Source organism: Callorhinus ursinus, unplaced genomic scaffold, assembly GCF_003265705.2.
Source record: "Callorhinus ursinus isolate GAN/ISIS: 27379988/994484 unplaced genomic scaffold, GSC_fseal_2.0 scaffold11, whole genome shotgun sequence".
NCBI classification, from domain to species: domain Eukaryota; kingdom Metazoa; phylum Chordata; class Mammalia; order Carnivora; family Otariidae; genus Callorhinus; species Callorhinus ursinus.
Window position 1 is genome coordinate 56,941,723 of NW_027397073.1, and position 17,186 is coordinate 56,958,908.

Sequence of the window (17,186 nt, forward strand, 5' to 3'; positions counted from 1 at the left end):
ATTTATCCATAGTCATAACTTCATGAATGAGAAGAAGAAAGCGTTCATCGTCAAGTGAGGAAAGAAATATTTTCTCCATTAGCAAAAAAGATATATATTTGGTAAGCACCTAACTGCATATCGAAGAGACTTACACATCTTATTTCTTGTCTTTCAGGAGCTGCCCATTCTGAGTGGAAACCATGTAAATGAAACAGGAACTACGGCATAAAAGCAATAAACCAATTCATGAATATGCAGTGCCTTATTTACATCAAATTCAAGTCAAAAATGATTTAAGGCTAGGGATTAGGAATAGCAATCTATCTGGGTAAGAGTAGGGAGGCTGGGGGTACAATTTCAATTCTAGTCAAGAGGGAGAAGTTTTCAACTCTTTCTAATCAATACAGAATTTTCCTTAACTGTGTACCTAAAACAGCAAACTGTGATTGGAAATGATGACTTGAGAAAATGGTCATCATTGTTTCTTCTTAGAAACAAGGAAGAGACAAAGCCCTGTGCTCTGTTGCCCACACAGGGCCTACACTTGCCCCAGGGGAACTTGCTTGGCCTGTACTCACAGTCCAGAGGCTGAAGGCTGGAGGGCCTAGTGTCTTAGGCTGCATTTGGGCACACTCTGGAGGTGAGCCCCAGAAGCAAAAATGAGGAAAGTAAAGTGGGAAAGACAGGAGGAGTACAAACCACTATGGTGTGTGCTATTGACTTGATGGCTTCTCTGGGCACTTGAGGCTCAGGCTTATTGTAGGAAAGTCCCTGAGGCCCCATGCCGAAAGTAGCTCTAAATTGTCCCCCCAAAAGATGGGAGCCTGGTCTATTCATTTATGATGAAGATGCCACGAATACACAATTGGGAAAGGACAGTCTCTTCAATAAATGGTGTTGGGAAAACTGAATAGCCATATGTAAAAAAGTAAGACTGGACCATCTTACACCATACATAAAAATAAATTCAAAATGAAAGACACACTTGAACATAAGACCTGAGACGATAAAACTTCCAGAAGAAAACATAGGGGGTAAGCTCCTTGACATCAATCTTGGGGATGATTTTATGAATTTGACACTGAAAGCCAAAACAACAAAAGCAAAAAAAAAAAAAAAATAGACTGTGTCAAACTAAAAACCTTCTGCACAACAAAGGAAATTATCAACAAAATGAAAGGCAACCTACTCAATGGGAGAAAATATTTGTAAATCGTGGATCTGATAAGAGGTTAGTATTCAAAATACATAAAGAACTCATACAACTCAATAACCAAAAAAAAAGTTTGATTGAGGAAGTGAATAGACATTTTCCAAAGAAGACATACAGATGGCCAACAAACACAAGAAAAGATGCATAACACCACTAATCATCAGGGAAATGCAAATCAAAACCACAATATCACCTCTTACCTGTTAGAATGGCTACCACCAAAAACACAAGAAATAACAAGTTGGTGAGGATGTGGAGAAAAGGTAGCCCCGGTGCCCTGTTGGTGGGGGCATAAAATGATGCAACCACTATGGAAAATAGTATGAAGATTCCTCAAAAAATTTAAAAATAGAACTATCATATGACCCAGGAGTTCACTTCTGGGTATATACCTGAGGGAAATGAAAACAGAACCTCAAAGGGATATCTGCACTCCCATCTTCATTGCAGCATTATTTATGACAGCCAAGACATGGAAATAACCTAGGTTTCTATCAGAGAATGAATAGAAAATGAAGATCTCTCTCTCTCTCTCTCTCTCTCTCTCTCATACACACACACACATACAGATGAAAAGGAGGAAATTCTGCCATTTGCAACAACCTGGATGGACCTTGAGAGCATTATGCTAAATGAAATGTTAGAGAAAGACAAATATTGCATGATCTCACAAATATATGGAACCTTCAAAAACAAACTCATAGAAACAGATTGGTGGTGGTCTAAGATGGGTAGGGTTGGGGGGGATGTGAAGGAAATTGATGAAAATGGTCAAAAGGTGCAAACTTCCAGTTATAAGACAAATAAGTCCTGGGGATGTAATGTATAGCCTGGTGACTCTAGTTAACAATACTGTATCTGAAACAATAGTGTATCTGAAAATTGCTAAGGGAATAGATTCTTATTATAAGAAAAAAATGTGGATGCTTGGTGATGGATGTTAAACTTATTGTAACAATTTCCCTACATATATATATATGTGTATATATATATATGTAAAATCATTATGTTGTAAATCTAAAGTGAATACAATGTTAAATGTCAATTATATCTCAATAAAACTCAGAGAAAAGAAAAGATAGGAGGCTGGGCATTATCAATTCAGTCCCATCTCCTGTTGCTCCAGGGTTGTTCCTGAAGGCATTAAATCCCTTGAGCTTTCCAGCTACAATGTCCCCACCTGAATGAGTGAGTATAGCTTCAGAGGAAGTTCAAAGGTAAGAAACAAACATGCAAAAGGTGTTTGAGACAGGACACTACAGCATTAACTGTCCACTTCTGCAGCTAAAATCGGAGGCGGGATGCGGGGTGTGTTATGGACACTGGGAGTGTCTGCTGGCTAATCTCTTGCAGCTGTCAGATCTACTCATGTCCACACTGGATCCACTCATTTGGATTCACCTGTCCTGGAGCACTGAATGCGATGCCTCAGTGGATGCCCTGAATTCTAGATATGCATCTCCCTGTCACATTATAGCAGCAACAGTAGCTCTTCATGATAATCAGAATTGATTTCTCCTGCCAGTATAGGTACTCCTTCCTTGCCTGATAGTCTCCAGTTTTGAGACCAAATTGCCCAGGCTGTAGACTTGCTATAGCTTAGCTTTCATGGAAGCCTTACTGTGCCAAGGCCAAAGCAATCTTCTGGAACCAGAATTTTCAATTCATTAGAACTTAGAGTCGCAGGATGGATGGGTGCTGAGAGTGATGATGAGGTCAATCCTACTTTTGCCCCCTAGTTCCTGGACCCGTGAAGTCTAGCTAACAGAGATGCAGCACTCTGTACCAGGCAGTAGTTCATTGCAGGTGCCCCATCCTGAAGGACAGAATCCCCAGGCTCATGCCTTTTTTAAACTTTGACTAAGTCATCTCAATGTTCTTACTGCTTCCAGGTAATGAGATATGTGGGAAAACCCACGGTATCCATGGTCATGTGCCCATTGTCATACTTCCTTTGCCATAAAATGGGCCCTTTGGTGCACGACAATGTTATGTGGGATCCCATGCCTATAAATGAAGCACCTTATAAGCTCTCAGACCACTGGGCTTACAGATGTGCTGCAGGTGTGGAATGCAAACCCAAATCTAGGATAGTTGTCAGTTTCAATAAAGACAGAGCTCTTCTCCTTCCAGAGTTGACTGTGTCCAGTGTAATTTACCTGCCATCAAGAGGCTGACAATTTAAACATATCAAAAATAGAGCTCCTGATATTCTCCCTCAAACCTGCTTTCCTTTGATCTTCCCCATCATTTATGGCAACAATATTCTTCTAAAGCTAAAAACAAAGCCTAGCAACTTTGGGATAAGCCTAGCCTCCTCTCTTTTTTTCATGCTCTGTAGCTGATGAACTAGCAAATCATGTTGGTCTGCCTTCAAAATATACCCAGAGTATGGTCTCTCCTTCCCCATTGCTACCCCAAATTTACCTCTGTCAACTTTTATCTGGATTATTGGAATAGCCTTTGACTGGTCTCCCTACTTCTATCTCTGGCCCCATGAAGCCTATTCTCAATCAGTCATCTGGACCAATCCTGTTAAAACAAATATCCTGGGGCGCTTGGGTGGCTCAGTCGTTAAGCGTCTGCCTTCGGCTCAGGTCATGGTCCCAGGGTCCTGGGATCGAGCCCTGCATCAGGCTCCCTGCTCTGCGGGAAGCCTGCTTCTCCCTCTCCCACTCCCCCTGCTTGTGTTCCTGCTCTTGCTATCTCTCTCTCTGTCAAAATAAATAAATAAAATCTTAAAAAAAAAACAAACACAAATCCTATCTTGTCATTCCTCAGTTCAAAACTTTCAAATGGCTCCCAGTGTCAATTAGAGAAAAAGTCAAAGGCCCTACAAGGGCCCATATATCCCTATGTGATCTGAGTCCTTGCGTCAGACAGACTCCCAGGAGGCCCCGTGATCCTCCCTCCTGGTGTCCACGTCTTTGTGTGATCCCCTCCCTTTGAGTGTTGGTGGGAACGGTGGGAGCTGTGACTGTCTTCCAACCAATAGAACACAGCAAAGGTGCCAGATGTCACTCCTATAATTACATTTATGGAACTTTATGTAACACTCCTTCTGCTTGCAGACTCTCTATCACTCTCCTGCTGGCCTTGAATAAGCAAGTTGCCATGTTGTGAACTGCCTATGGAGTAAGCCATCTGGTACGCCTAAAGCTGAGGGTGGGCTCCACTGAGACCCAAGAAGAAACCCTTACAGCTCTCAGTCTTACAGCTGCAAGGGAATGAATTCCAACAACCTGAGCGAGCTTGAATGCAGATGCCTCCCTAGTTGAGCCTCCAGATGAGAACATAGCCCACCTGACACCCTGACTGCAGCCTTGTGAGACCTGAGCAGAGGACCCGGTTAGGCTGAGCATGGATTCCCAACCCAAGGAAACCGTGAGTTAATAAATGGGTGTTGTTTCAAGCCTCACAGTTTGTGGTAATATGTTAGCAGCAATACATGACAAATGTCCTATTTCTTTTCTGAACACATCTCCTCCTACTATCCTCACCATCCACTCTGCTTGAGCTACATAGGCCTCCTTGTTGTGTCTCAGATGAGCAAGGCACATGCCCATCACAAAGCCTTTGCAGGGCGCCTGGGTGGCTCAGTCGTTAAGCATCTGCCTTCAGCTCAGGTCATGGTCCCAGGGTCCTGGGATCGAGGCCTGCATCGGGCTCCCTGCTCCGTGGGAAGCCTGCTTCTCCCTCTCCCACTCCGCCTGCTTCTGTTCCCTCTCTCACTGTGTCTCTCTCTCTCTCAAATAAATAAAATCTTAAAAAAAAAAAAAAAAGCCTTTGCATTTGCTGTGCCCCTTGGCTTGAGATATTCTTTCCTAGGATATACCATGGCTTTTTGCCCTCACTCATTTCTTGTTTTCACATAAAAGGCATCTTCTCAGTAGGCCTTCTCTAGCTAGCTTATCTAAAATTTCACCACCTTCCCTCGTTTTATAACTTCCTTCCCTGTTTTATTTTTTCTCCTTGGAATTTATCATCCTATAACTTACGACATACTTTAATAATCTATTCTACTTACTATCTTTTCTCTCTCACTAGAATGATAGCTCCGTGAGGACTGGGATTTTTGTGGTTTTGCTCTATTTAGCCACAGCGAATCCAGCCTGCCACACTGAATCACTCTGCAGCAGGTATACATTGAGAACATATCCTGGGTTTAGCCAGGACGAGGAGACAGAGGGGCAGGAGGGCTGTGTGTTTTCTGAGGAATGGTAACACTGTGAGATCAAGTCTAGGAGAGAAGTGGGGACATTCAGGAAGTGGTGTGTGATTTGAGGTCTCATTAAAATCCGGGAGCTCCTGGGCTGGGCTTACTAGATATTCGGGAAACTAGGAAGTGATGTTTGGAGAGGAGATGTTTGAAATTGAGATGCCAAGAATGTGCAAGGTCTGGGGTGTGGTTTTGTGAGTGGGTGGCTGAGATGAGGTGGAATAAGAGATGAGTGGCTGCAAAACATTGCAGAAATGAGAGACCAGTGTGTTGGATGGACAACTTATTAAATTCTGAAGTCTCCGAGAATGGTGGTAGGTTGCGAGTGAAGTTACTCAAGTGTTCAAGTCACTGAAGAATAAAGGCACATAGCAGAGACATTGGCAATTCACAGCTGTGATCTAGGATGGTTGTCAGAGGGAAAAATCGCCTTCACCCAAAAGCTGAGGAAAACAGGAGAGCTGTGGTGGTGGCCAGGTTTTTGTTAGATCGGGGATTACAGAGCTACCACCCTTGGGCCAAGTTTGGCCTGCCCCTGATTTTGTAAATGAAGTTTTATTGGAACACTTTGTTTACATAATGTCTATGGCTGCTTTTGGACCCTAATGGCAAAGTTAAGTAGTTGCAACAAAGACTATATGGCCCGCAAAGCCTCAAATAGCTACTACATGGTCCTACACAGGAAATGTTTGAGGACCTTAGAGCAAGAAGGGGAATAGAATGTTCAGGCAAGAGGTTGAAGATACACTGAGACTTTGTGGGTGATGGACTGTGAATTTCAAAGGGGCCTTTTGGAATGATTTGGGAGGAGGGAGAAGGGTGGAAGATGAGGGCACCTTCGGGCAACCTGGCCAGCAATGGTGATCTTGAAGCTTGGACTTCTGATGGTGATTGAGACGGCCAGGGAGGTGAGAGGCATGAGCTGGACCCTTAGGATGCCACAGGCTGGGGGAGCTCCATACGCAAGGAGGTGCTGCAGCACCTACAGGAGCCTACAGCAACTGAAGACCATGGAAGGTTGACTTGCCCCCGGCCGATGCACAGGAACATGCAGCAGTGAACATCCCTGGGGTCTGGGCTTGCTCACATCTGGTCTGGGGTCAGCTCCCAGAGGACAGGCACTGCCTCATTCCTGACTGTGTTCCTGGAATACAGAGGAAGGGGCAGAAGGAAGGAGAGAGAGGGAGCAAGGCAGGCAGGGAAACCAACAAGCCATGTCAATAATAAAATGACAACTCTGGGTTACATATATTAGCTCTAGAAATTCATAAACCAGATAAAATATTAGCAAGCTTTTCACACTAAAAAAAGTCTCTTTATGACCTTAGACAATCAAAGTAAGGAATCTTATGATCATCAGTGCTCAAGCCTATTCCTGGACCTAAAAATCCATGGCTCGGTGACTGAGATACACCATGTATCTTATTCTCCTTGAATGCATTCTCCTTCTAATCAACTACCTGTAGCCCTAAACAGTGATTAGGGTGCTCCTTTAAAATTTAGCCCGACTCTTGCAGGATAAATGAGTAACACATGGCTGCTGGCTACCCCTGGTGGAACTGTTCTCCCGCTGTTAACTACAACGTCTACCTGACTTAGCTATAGGCAATCTCTCCCACCTTCCCTCAGAATAATGAAGCGGGAGGTATTGCTTCTCCTTTCTCAGCCCCACTGTGCTAAGAAGACCCACACTCTGCTGCTTCCAGTCTTCTCCAGCTTCCCAAGAGAATACACAGTTTTGTTACACCCCCAGAGAAACTGAACCCAAATTCCCAGTAGGTAACTGCCAATTCTAGAACACTCCACCCGTTAACGACTGCATTTTAACACATTGCTGTTTAGGGAGCTGCCTGCTGGATTCGCACGCATATTGTTAAATATTTCTCAGCTCTGCTGCCTTTAGCAAAGGTCTCTCCCCTAGAAACTTGCTTGGAGCTAATGGCCACTCCAATAGGAAAAATAAAAACAAGATTCTGAAGAAATTTGATAGCAATTTTTAGCAGCGTTGATCTGGTTTTGTCACAGATATTCTGCAGCTAAGAAACCTAATTCAAGAGTGGAAAGTGAAGTCACTCTGAGAGCCGAAAGTTCTGAGAGTCAAAAATGACATCTGAAAATCATATTTGTAAATGTACCCAGAGGCTATTGCATGATAGGCACCCATAGGAGCAGGGCCTTAGGCATCTGCCTGTGCCTGGGGCTGCTTGTGTTGATTGGCCAAAATTAGCAGCAGCAAGTTTTCACCTAGGCTTGGACCATCATTCCCTCCCAGCTAAAAATATGACTCCCAGCCTAAGGATCAAAGCGATTCCCTTACAAAGAATGTCTTCCATCCCCTTTACGGGCAAGTCTGAATTTTTTAGCAGGGCACGGTCTGCTCTCTCTGGAGCCAATGAATTTCTGTTATCACTCTTATAGCTGCTATCTCTTGTGTTATCGTATTTACTTTTCTTTACTTCCTCTTGTCTGTGTGCTTTCTCTATCTTTCCTGCCCATTTCTACCTGTTCCTCTGGGCTTTGGAAAGCCAGGAGAGGAGAAAGTCATTCTAATATGGAAGCTCTTGGGAAGACTTGACAGCATGGGTAATATTCCAGGGATTTATTGTTTATTGTGGCTAAAGCAAAGGATACGTCCAACCTTGGGTCAGACTGTGAACTTCTATCCTAAAGGTAGTGGTCAGCCATGAAAGATTCCCTACCAGTGACGTAACTAGGTTGATGCTGTAGAATCATCTTTGTATTACAGAGGTCTATAATAGTTGTACATGGTTGTGTAACAACTCATTCCAAAATTTAGATTTCACATAACAAAGGTTTACTCTCTTATAGTTTTTGTGGGTGAGGAATCCAGCACAGCTTAGCTGAATGCCTCTCTTCAAAGTCTCTCCCAAGGCTGCAATCAAGGTGTCAGCTGGGATGGTAGTCTCCTCAAGGTCGATTAGGGAAAGATCCAATTCCAAGGTAACTCAAGTGGTTTTGGGCAGGACTCATTTCTTCATTGACTATTGCTTGGAGACCTACCTTAGTTCCATGACACTTCTATCTGGGTTTTTTCTGTGGGATGCCCACTTTCTGTAGGCAGAGCAGCTCACACTCTGGCAACTGGCTCCATCAGCATGAGCAACTGAGAGAGCAAGTAAGACTGAAGTTAGAGTCTTTTTGTAACCTAATCTCAGAAGGGACATCATATTATTTTTGGTGTGTTCTGTTCATTAGTAGGGAGTCGCTAGGTCCGGCCCCTCCTCAAAGGGAAGAGATTACACAGGACATGAATTCCAAGAGGTAGAAATCACTGGAGCTCATCAGAAAATAGGAGGGGGATCAGGAGACAATATTATCTAGAATCCAAGGAAGAAGGGGGTTTCAAAAAGTGGGAAGTCATATATGGCATGGAGGTGTCAATGCCCTCTAGCCAAAGCTTGCCAGGAACCCACATGTAGTTGAACAAGTTGGGTGTATTTCTTGTTACAGGAGGGAAGGCACACACCATGGGAACCATGGGGTCTCTCAGTAAGATGGTGTTAGAAATTAAGATGGAAACTGGGCTTTGGATGAGCGACTTGGGGGGTTAGTCTAAGGAAGCAGGGGCTCACTGTGAACTGGATGTTGTCAGAGAGCAGGGACAGTTCTGTGATTGGCTATCTCAGTCAATCTTATCGACAGGGAAGGAGACTAGAAGGAGGACAAGATGTAACTGGTCAAGAAGAAGCAGTCACTTGTTCTGGCTAAGAGAGAGGGTGTTTCATATTTTATGGTGGCACAGTGACCTTGGTATTGTCTGTTTTTAAACAAAATTATGAAGTGGCCTTGTTTTGGCTCATTTTACCATGGTCTAAGGGTAGCCTTGTCTGAGATTACTGTTCTGTGAGGCTGTTTATGTCTTAGAGGAGAATAACATGACCTAGCCATGAGTGATAAGCCAGCTTCAAAAAGTCAGGGGAAGACAAGTAGAGCATAAGAACATGGCTCTGGAACCAGACTACCCAGATTTAAGTCTGGACTTCACCACTCACTAGCTCTGTGACCTGGGCCCACTGGTAAACCTCTCCGTACCTTAGTTTTCCCACCTTAGAGTAGAAACTATAATAGTACCTATCTTGTTGGCTTGTTAAGAGGATTCATGAGTTAATATACGTGTGAAGTACGCAGAGCAAAACTAGCGTGTGAGAACGACATGTATGTGGATTATCATTATCATCTGTGACCCTTGAAGGGGTGATTTTGTTAGGGTAGTAGAAGGCAGAAGTCAGACTCAATGACCAAAGATAAACAGCAGCGGGTGAAATAAGGTCAGCATGTGCTGAACAGCCCTTCAGGAGGGATAGTGACAGGAAGTTATGCAGAAAGAGGAAGGGGACTGGTTTATCCGAAGTCAGTATAGAGCAGTGCCTCTCGAAGACTGCTAGAAATGCAAAATCTCACACACTCCAAGTGATTCTTTCTTTTTTCAATAGTTTTGTTGAAGTGTAATTGACATACAGTAAATGGCACCTATTTAAAATATACAATTTGGTAAGTTTTGACATACGCACACACCATAAAACCATCACCACAGTCAATAATTACCATCTTCATCTCCCCTCGGTAATCTCTCCCTTCTGCACCGCCCCTCCCCACCTTCCCCAGGTGGTTCTGATAGTGACGTGTGAGAACCACAGGGCATGTGAAACGAGTTCTGCCACTAAAAGGACCTAGAGTCATGGCTCAAAAAAATAATAATAAAGATGAAATCCTAACAGTGAGGAAAGGAAGGAAATGGGAGATAAGTGACAAGACCAGCATCTGGGAAAGGCTGAGGAGGCTTGCCAGCCCCAATGCTGAGAACAGGGTGTTTGCTGAGCTCTTTCACTAGGCCACCGGTGCAGGGAGCAGTAAGGACATTCAAGGAGCTTTCCAAAGGCCACCACTCATGCACTTTTCCTAGGAAAGTGCTTCAACTCCAGGTCTCTGTTCATGGCACACCCCTGCTCAAAACCAACAGGGGCGCCTGCGTGGCTCAGTTGGTTAAGCCCCAACTCTTGGTTCCAGCTGCGATCATGATCTCAGGATTGTGAGACTGAGCCCCTCACTGGGCTCCATGATGGACTTGGAGCCTGTTCTCTTGCATGCTCTCTCTCTATTTCTCTCTCTCTCTAAAAGAACACAAAACAAACAAACAAACAAACAAACAAAACATTCAATAGACTCCCTTTTCTACAAGGTGCAGTAAAAGCAAATAGACAAATGAACAAACAGCAACAAAACCTCAGCCTGACTATCGATACTTGATATAATCTGGCTGCCTGCCTTGCAACACTATCTGTCCTTCTTTCCACTCCAGTCTGCTCGGATCTTGTCCCATGGGTTTGCTTCGGTTCTGCAATATGCTTCCTCCTTTCCTTCCTTCAGAGAGCGGGTCCCCCTCCTCTGAGTGTCCACTACCCAGCCATTTAAACACCGCTTCAGCCTGAAGCTCTCTCTGGCCACACACCTGGGATGACTCTCTCTTTGCTCTGAATGTTTATAAGATATTCTTGTTGAGAGTGGCAAATCCATAACGGCAAGGATTGTGTGCACCTCGCCATTGCACCCCAGCCCCTGGCACGCTGCCTTGAACATACTCATTGAATGTTTGCTGACGAGTGAATGGACGAACCAATGACTTTACGTGGAACTATTTATCTTTCGTTTATGTGACTGTGGCAGTCCACTAGGGTTTTTCTACCTTGGCACTTTTGACATTTTAGGTCAGATAATTCCCTGTGGTGGGGGTTGTCCTATAAGTTGTCGGATGTTTAGCAGCATCTCTCGCCTCTACCCACTAGATGCCAGGAGCTCCGTCTTCCCAGCAGGACAACCAAAAATGTTTTCAGACGTTGCCTCCTGCCGCCGGAGGGGGAAGGAGAGCATAACCCTGGTTGAGACCCTTGAGAATTAACTTCCCAGGTTTTCCTGTAAAATATTTATTATAAAAAGGAGAGTGGCAACAATCTAATTCAGGTCAAGGAAAGAAGGAAAATGTTTAACATTTGGAACGCTTCCTGAGTCCTAGGAAACCGCTGACACTTTTCTAAGTGGCTTTTCTTCCCATTTCCCTGGTGCATAGACAGTCCATCAATTCCTGCTAACTAACAGCAAAGGAAAAGAGAACGGGAGTAGTGAAGCTTTAAGAATGGAAAGGCTTCAAGTAAGTTGGTATTTTGAAATAGGGTGCCTGTTAGGTTCCTCAAATGGAGCTGTGCAGGTACCTCTCACTTTGTCTCCTCATAAAGCCTGCTGTGTATGATCCATAACCATCTGTTCTCAGGAACTGAAGATGCTAAATCACTTCCCCACATTTGTTATGAGATAAAACATTTCCCATCTTGACTTCGTGTGGACAAGTTCTGAAAGTGACAAAGTCAGAAAACACTGATTCATGCTCCGTCTCTCTGAGCTAATCTAGATCTTTATAATCTTAAGTATTGCCCCCACCGTCTCATAGATCCGGTCTGAGTTTTAATATAGTCATTTTCTTCCTTATACGATATATGGTGTTCATTTTACAAGTCTAACTCAATGAATTATTTGTTCAATGGGCTATTAAAATGGAGGAACAGCCTGTTACCCTAAGCCTCTGTCTGATTGCTCTGAGTCCAGGCATCCCTCCTACCAGCACCACCCACTGCCCCCACTGTTTTGCCTTCCCCAGCTGCAGGCAGGTTGCTACCTTTCTCCTTTGCAGCCTCTTCTTCTTCCCACTTCTCCCTCTTCTTCTTTATTCTCAATCTACTTCACGCTGACATTCTCCTTTGATCCTTTTATGCTTTATAGACCCTTTGTCTCTGTTCTCATACTCAGCTTCTGTGTTATGTGCTTCAATTTCAAATCACCAGGAACATAAGCTGCATATCACTGTTTTCCTCCTTTAGTCACAAAAGCAAAGAGAAAATAAAAAGGAACTCGTCTTTCTGCCTGAGTGAAACCTTATTCATGCGGTTAGTCGGTGGGTCTGTTGCTCAACACCAGCTGGAGTGAACACTGGACACGATCATCTTAATGAGGGAACTTCTGATGCAAATGAAAAGCATATGCTTGCGGGAAAATAGCCTGGAAAAATATGGTAAGATACCACATCAGGAGGAAAATCAAACATAATAATGATGTTCTTATTGTGTTGTGTTGATATCATAACAATACTCAGCTATCCACAGAATACTAGAATTTGTCCTTGATACGATGACTCTGGAGTTAATTTTGAGTGTGTCTCACACAAATGGAAAATATCTTTGATCTGGGTCATTAATAAGCAGTGAGAGATTCAGCTAGCTGAAGTCAGAACAACTCTTCGGCAAGATTGCCCCTAGAAGTCAGCCCCATGGTGAAGGATTCTGCCATTATGTGCAGGTCACTGTGTCTACATCTGTTTCTTTCTCTCATTGCTACAAGGAGCATCCAGAGCTGTAGAAGGCATAAACTATCTAAAATGGAGAAATGAACACATAACCAGAAATGTGAGTATACGTATAATAGCAGCTTAACAAATATTACGGACCAGTTTGGAGAACAATGATCCACTCTTCATTCCTAGAGAAGCCTTACACTCTCTCCCACTGGCCCTGTTCTCCTTTGAACTCTTTTATTGACTTGTCACTGTCCCTGATTACATATGCAGCCCTGCAGAACCTAGAAGGGAAGATATTCCAGGTCCTTACTCCCGACTACCAGAAAAGTCTTTTTGAAACAAAAAACACTTATTTATCTCTTCTAACCCCAGGGAAAGCTGAGAGTTTGACAGACAAGCAAGCTTAGAAAGGCAATTGTGCTTTGCCTAAGAGGGAAAGATGATGGCAACCTTTGCAAATATGGAAACATGGACTGCAGCCTATCAGAGAACTGGAAGTAAAACATGGAGACTATATCAATTCCTCCTGAGTAGATCTTCACAACATGGCGTCAGTATTTCATTTGATATGAATTCCCTGAATAACAAATATATTCACATTCATACTGTAGTCCAAAATTTATTTTCCAAAACCAAATAGAAATAATCTTTAATATCCATGCTCTTACCTTTCAATAAAAATGAAGATATTTTTTCTTATGTGTTTATTAATCAGAACATTTTAAAACTTGGCTGATTCTTTTTTAAATTGTAATTTTATTATATAATATAAAAGGAGTATTGGTAAAAAAAATACCTCATTTTTATTATGACATTGACATTTCTCTTCATGAAGAGAAGCAAGATAATGCCAATATTATTTTAGCCGTTCTCCCTTATGAACTCGATGAATTCATAAAGATAAATGTCATAAAAACAGAGATTAGCAATCATGCATTATATATTACAAGGGATTGCATTTTGATCTGACAGGAGGTTTGGCTTTGCAATATTTTTTAAAGTATTGTAAAATTTCAGAGGTTTTTTTGGTTTTAATTTTAGCTTTTCAGCTGATGTAATATTTTCTTTCTCTCTTCTCTCATGAGTTTTCTTTCTCTCTTCTTTTTTATTCTCTGAATCACACTTGTTTTCTGAGACTACATTTCAACCAACCATACATAAATCTATTTTCTATGTTTTTCCCCATTCTCAAATATAATGAACCCTTGAATTGTAACCCTCTGGGATAGAAGATTAAACAGTCCATAATCTCAAGTAGTCTTCATGTAATTCTGAAGTAAAAATATGAACTGTCAAATCTGGAAGTGAGAAAGGGAATACTCACAACAGTCCTGTTTGAGCTCTTACAGACTTTCAAGTATTTGGTAGGAGTACAAAGAAACCCTCAACACAGAACATGACTAATGTGATTTTACGCATGCTGTACCATTGCTCAGAGCTCTGGCTTGATCATGTAATAATGCGACCCCGTGTGTTTATGCAGAAAGTAGATATGAGGACTAGAGCATGACCAGCATGACCAGGACCTGAAACCACTAAGCCGGAGTGCAGGAAAATTGCATCGGCAGCTTGAATACACCAAAGTATAAACTTCAGATGTTGGTATAATGTCAGCAGAAGCCTGAATGGTGGGAAAGAAGTGGTATTAACTGTACTTTGGAAAAAATCTGATAGTAGTGGAGAGCATGCGAAAGGTGCTTATGGAATGTTACTACGGTTCACTAAGATTCTTGAGAATTTGCCATTATGAATAAATAACCAACCAGCTTGCTTTTGAGAGGACCCAGGAGCAACACTGAGTCATTATTTATTTAGAAATACTCCCAGGAGCTGGGTAAAATATAAAGGCTTAGAGAATAGTGAAGGTTCTGGACCAAAGGAAAAAAAGATGGTATTAAATTATCTCTCCTCATCATCTGTTACAGTATTCTTGATTCTACCTAGTATAAAGAAGGAAGCTGATCCCTAATTGCATCATAAGAAAATAGGGTATGACCAAAGAAGTCTTTCTAAAGCAGTTAATAATTATGAAACACTAAAATAAAAGTTGGCTAGAAGAGGCTTCCAAATCCTTTCCATCTTTTGTGAGGAAACGGGGTAAAGGAAGGCTAACTATCATTTATTAAAAACTTACCATGGAAAGACACCCATTTAAAGCCTCTGCAAATGGTCCTAAGGGCAAAGAACAAATAAAGAAAACATCGATTCAAGAAAATCCATGAAATTTTGCTAAGAAAGATGAGTGTCTGTGGTGTTTGAGCCAAGACTGTTCTCCCTTCCCTCTCCCTACTGCAGCCAAGAACGCAGGCCTGTCTCTTCCCCCCAGCTCCCAGTAGGAGGGCTTTCTTCCCAAGAGGACAGAAACTCAGTATTTCTCACACATACACCCCCACTACCTGCTGCTGAGGCTAAGTCCTAGGCAAGTGTGATTGAGAGGTGGGGACTCCCTTCCTCTGAACAGTTCTGATTCATGGGATGGAGGTTCTACTTTGGGCACAGCTTGCTGAGCATTCTGGAGCCCTGAGAGCTCTTGCCTCACCTTGTGGTTCCCTGACAAGAAAGCAAGCCCAGAGAAGCTCAGGCTGCTGCCCCTCTGCACACCTCTCAGTCTACCTAGCACTCAGCTCTTGGAGAAGCAGAATCAGAGAAAAGGTTGTCATTATCTCCACTTCAAGCTCCAGATTCCTGTTTTAAAGATTTTGCTTAGGGGAAAAAGAGGCTGCAAAACCCATAGCTCTCAGTCTCTTCCTAAATACATTGACTTCATTTGCAACAAAGATGGATACGTTTAAACCTAACATGCTCTCAAGAATAGTGGAAGTTGTGGTAAAAGGCAATTGAAAAGAGATTCAAAATACTAGCCAAATTGTTATGCACCAGGGCATTGTGGAAGCACTTCAGCAGTAAACTAGCAATTACTAGAGTATAACTACTGAGGGTGGTCAGAGAAATAGGGAAATAGAGCCTTATCAAAGCCACTGCCATTCCAGTGTCATTTTATAAATTAAGATGTATATGGTAAACCCTAGTGCAACTACTGAAACAACTCAAGAAATACAGTGACAAATTAAAGTGCTACACTACAAAATATTGATTTACTATAAAAGGAAGTAGTAGAGGAGGGCTAGAGGAAGAAAAAGACATAAGACATAAATATCAAAAAGAAAAATGGCAGATATCAATCCAATTACATCAATAATAATGTTAAATGTGAATGGATTAAAGAATTAAATCAAAAGGCAGAGATTGTCAGACTCAATTTTAAAAAGTAAGATCAAACTATATGCTATCTGTAAGACATACACATTAGACTCAAAGATACAAATAGATTGAAGTAAAAGGATAGAAAAAGATATATCATGCAAACAGCAATCATAAGAAAGATGGAGTCACTATGCTGAGTGCAAAAAAAATTAATTTTAAAATAAAAATATGCCACTAGAGCTAAACATGGACATTTTATAATGATATGTATGAATTGGCAAGGTATATAAATTGCATACATATATGTACCTAAAACAGAGAATCAAAATACATGAACCAACAACTGACATAACTGAAAGAAGAAACACACTATTCAACTGAGACTTTAATATCTCACTTTCATTAATGGATAGGAAATTAGGCACAAGATCAACAAGGAAATAGAAGACCTGAACAACTATAAACTAACTAGACCTAACAGACATCTATAGAAAATTCCACCCAATTAACAACAGAATATACATTCTTCTCAAGTACAGCATGAGATATTCTCCGGGATAAACTATATGCTAGTCTCTAAAACAGGCATTGTAACCCTTTGGGAAATAAGATTCAACAGTCCACAGTCTCAGGTAGTCTTCATAATATTCTGAAGCAAAAATAAGGCAAATTAAAGGACAGAAATAATATATAGTATGTAAATATAATAAAATACAAAGTATGTTCTCCAAACACAGTGAAATGATATTAGAAAGTAATAGCAGAAAATATTTAGGAAACTTACAAATATGTGGATATTAAATAACACTTCTAAATAACAAAGGGGTCAATGAAGAAATCACTAGGAAAATCAGAAAACACTTTGAGATTAATGGAAATGAAGAGCTAGAGCACAGCTTAGAGGGGAACTTATAGTTGCAAATGCATATAATAAGAAAGAAAAAAGATTTCAAATCAATGACTTTAACCTTTTGTCTTAAGACACTGGAAAAAAAGAGCAAACAAATCCTAAAGCAAACAGGAAATAATAGAGACTAAAACAGAAATTAACAAAATGGAGGATAGAAAAACAACAGGGTAAATCAATGAAAGCAAAAAGCTGGCTCTTTGAAAAGATTTAAAAAAACTGACAAACCTTTAGGTAGATTAACCAAGAAAAAAAAATAGAGAAAGCAGTCAAATTATTAGAATCAGAAATAAAAAAG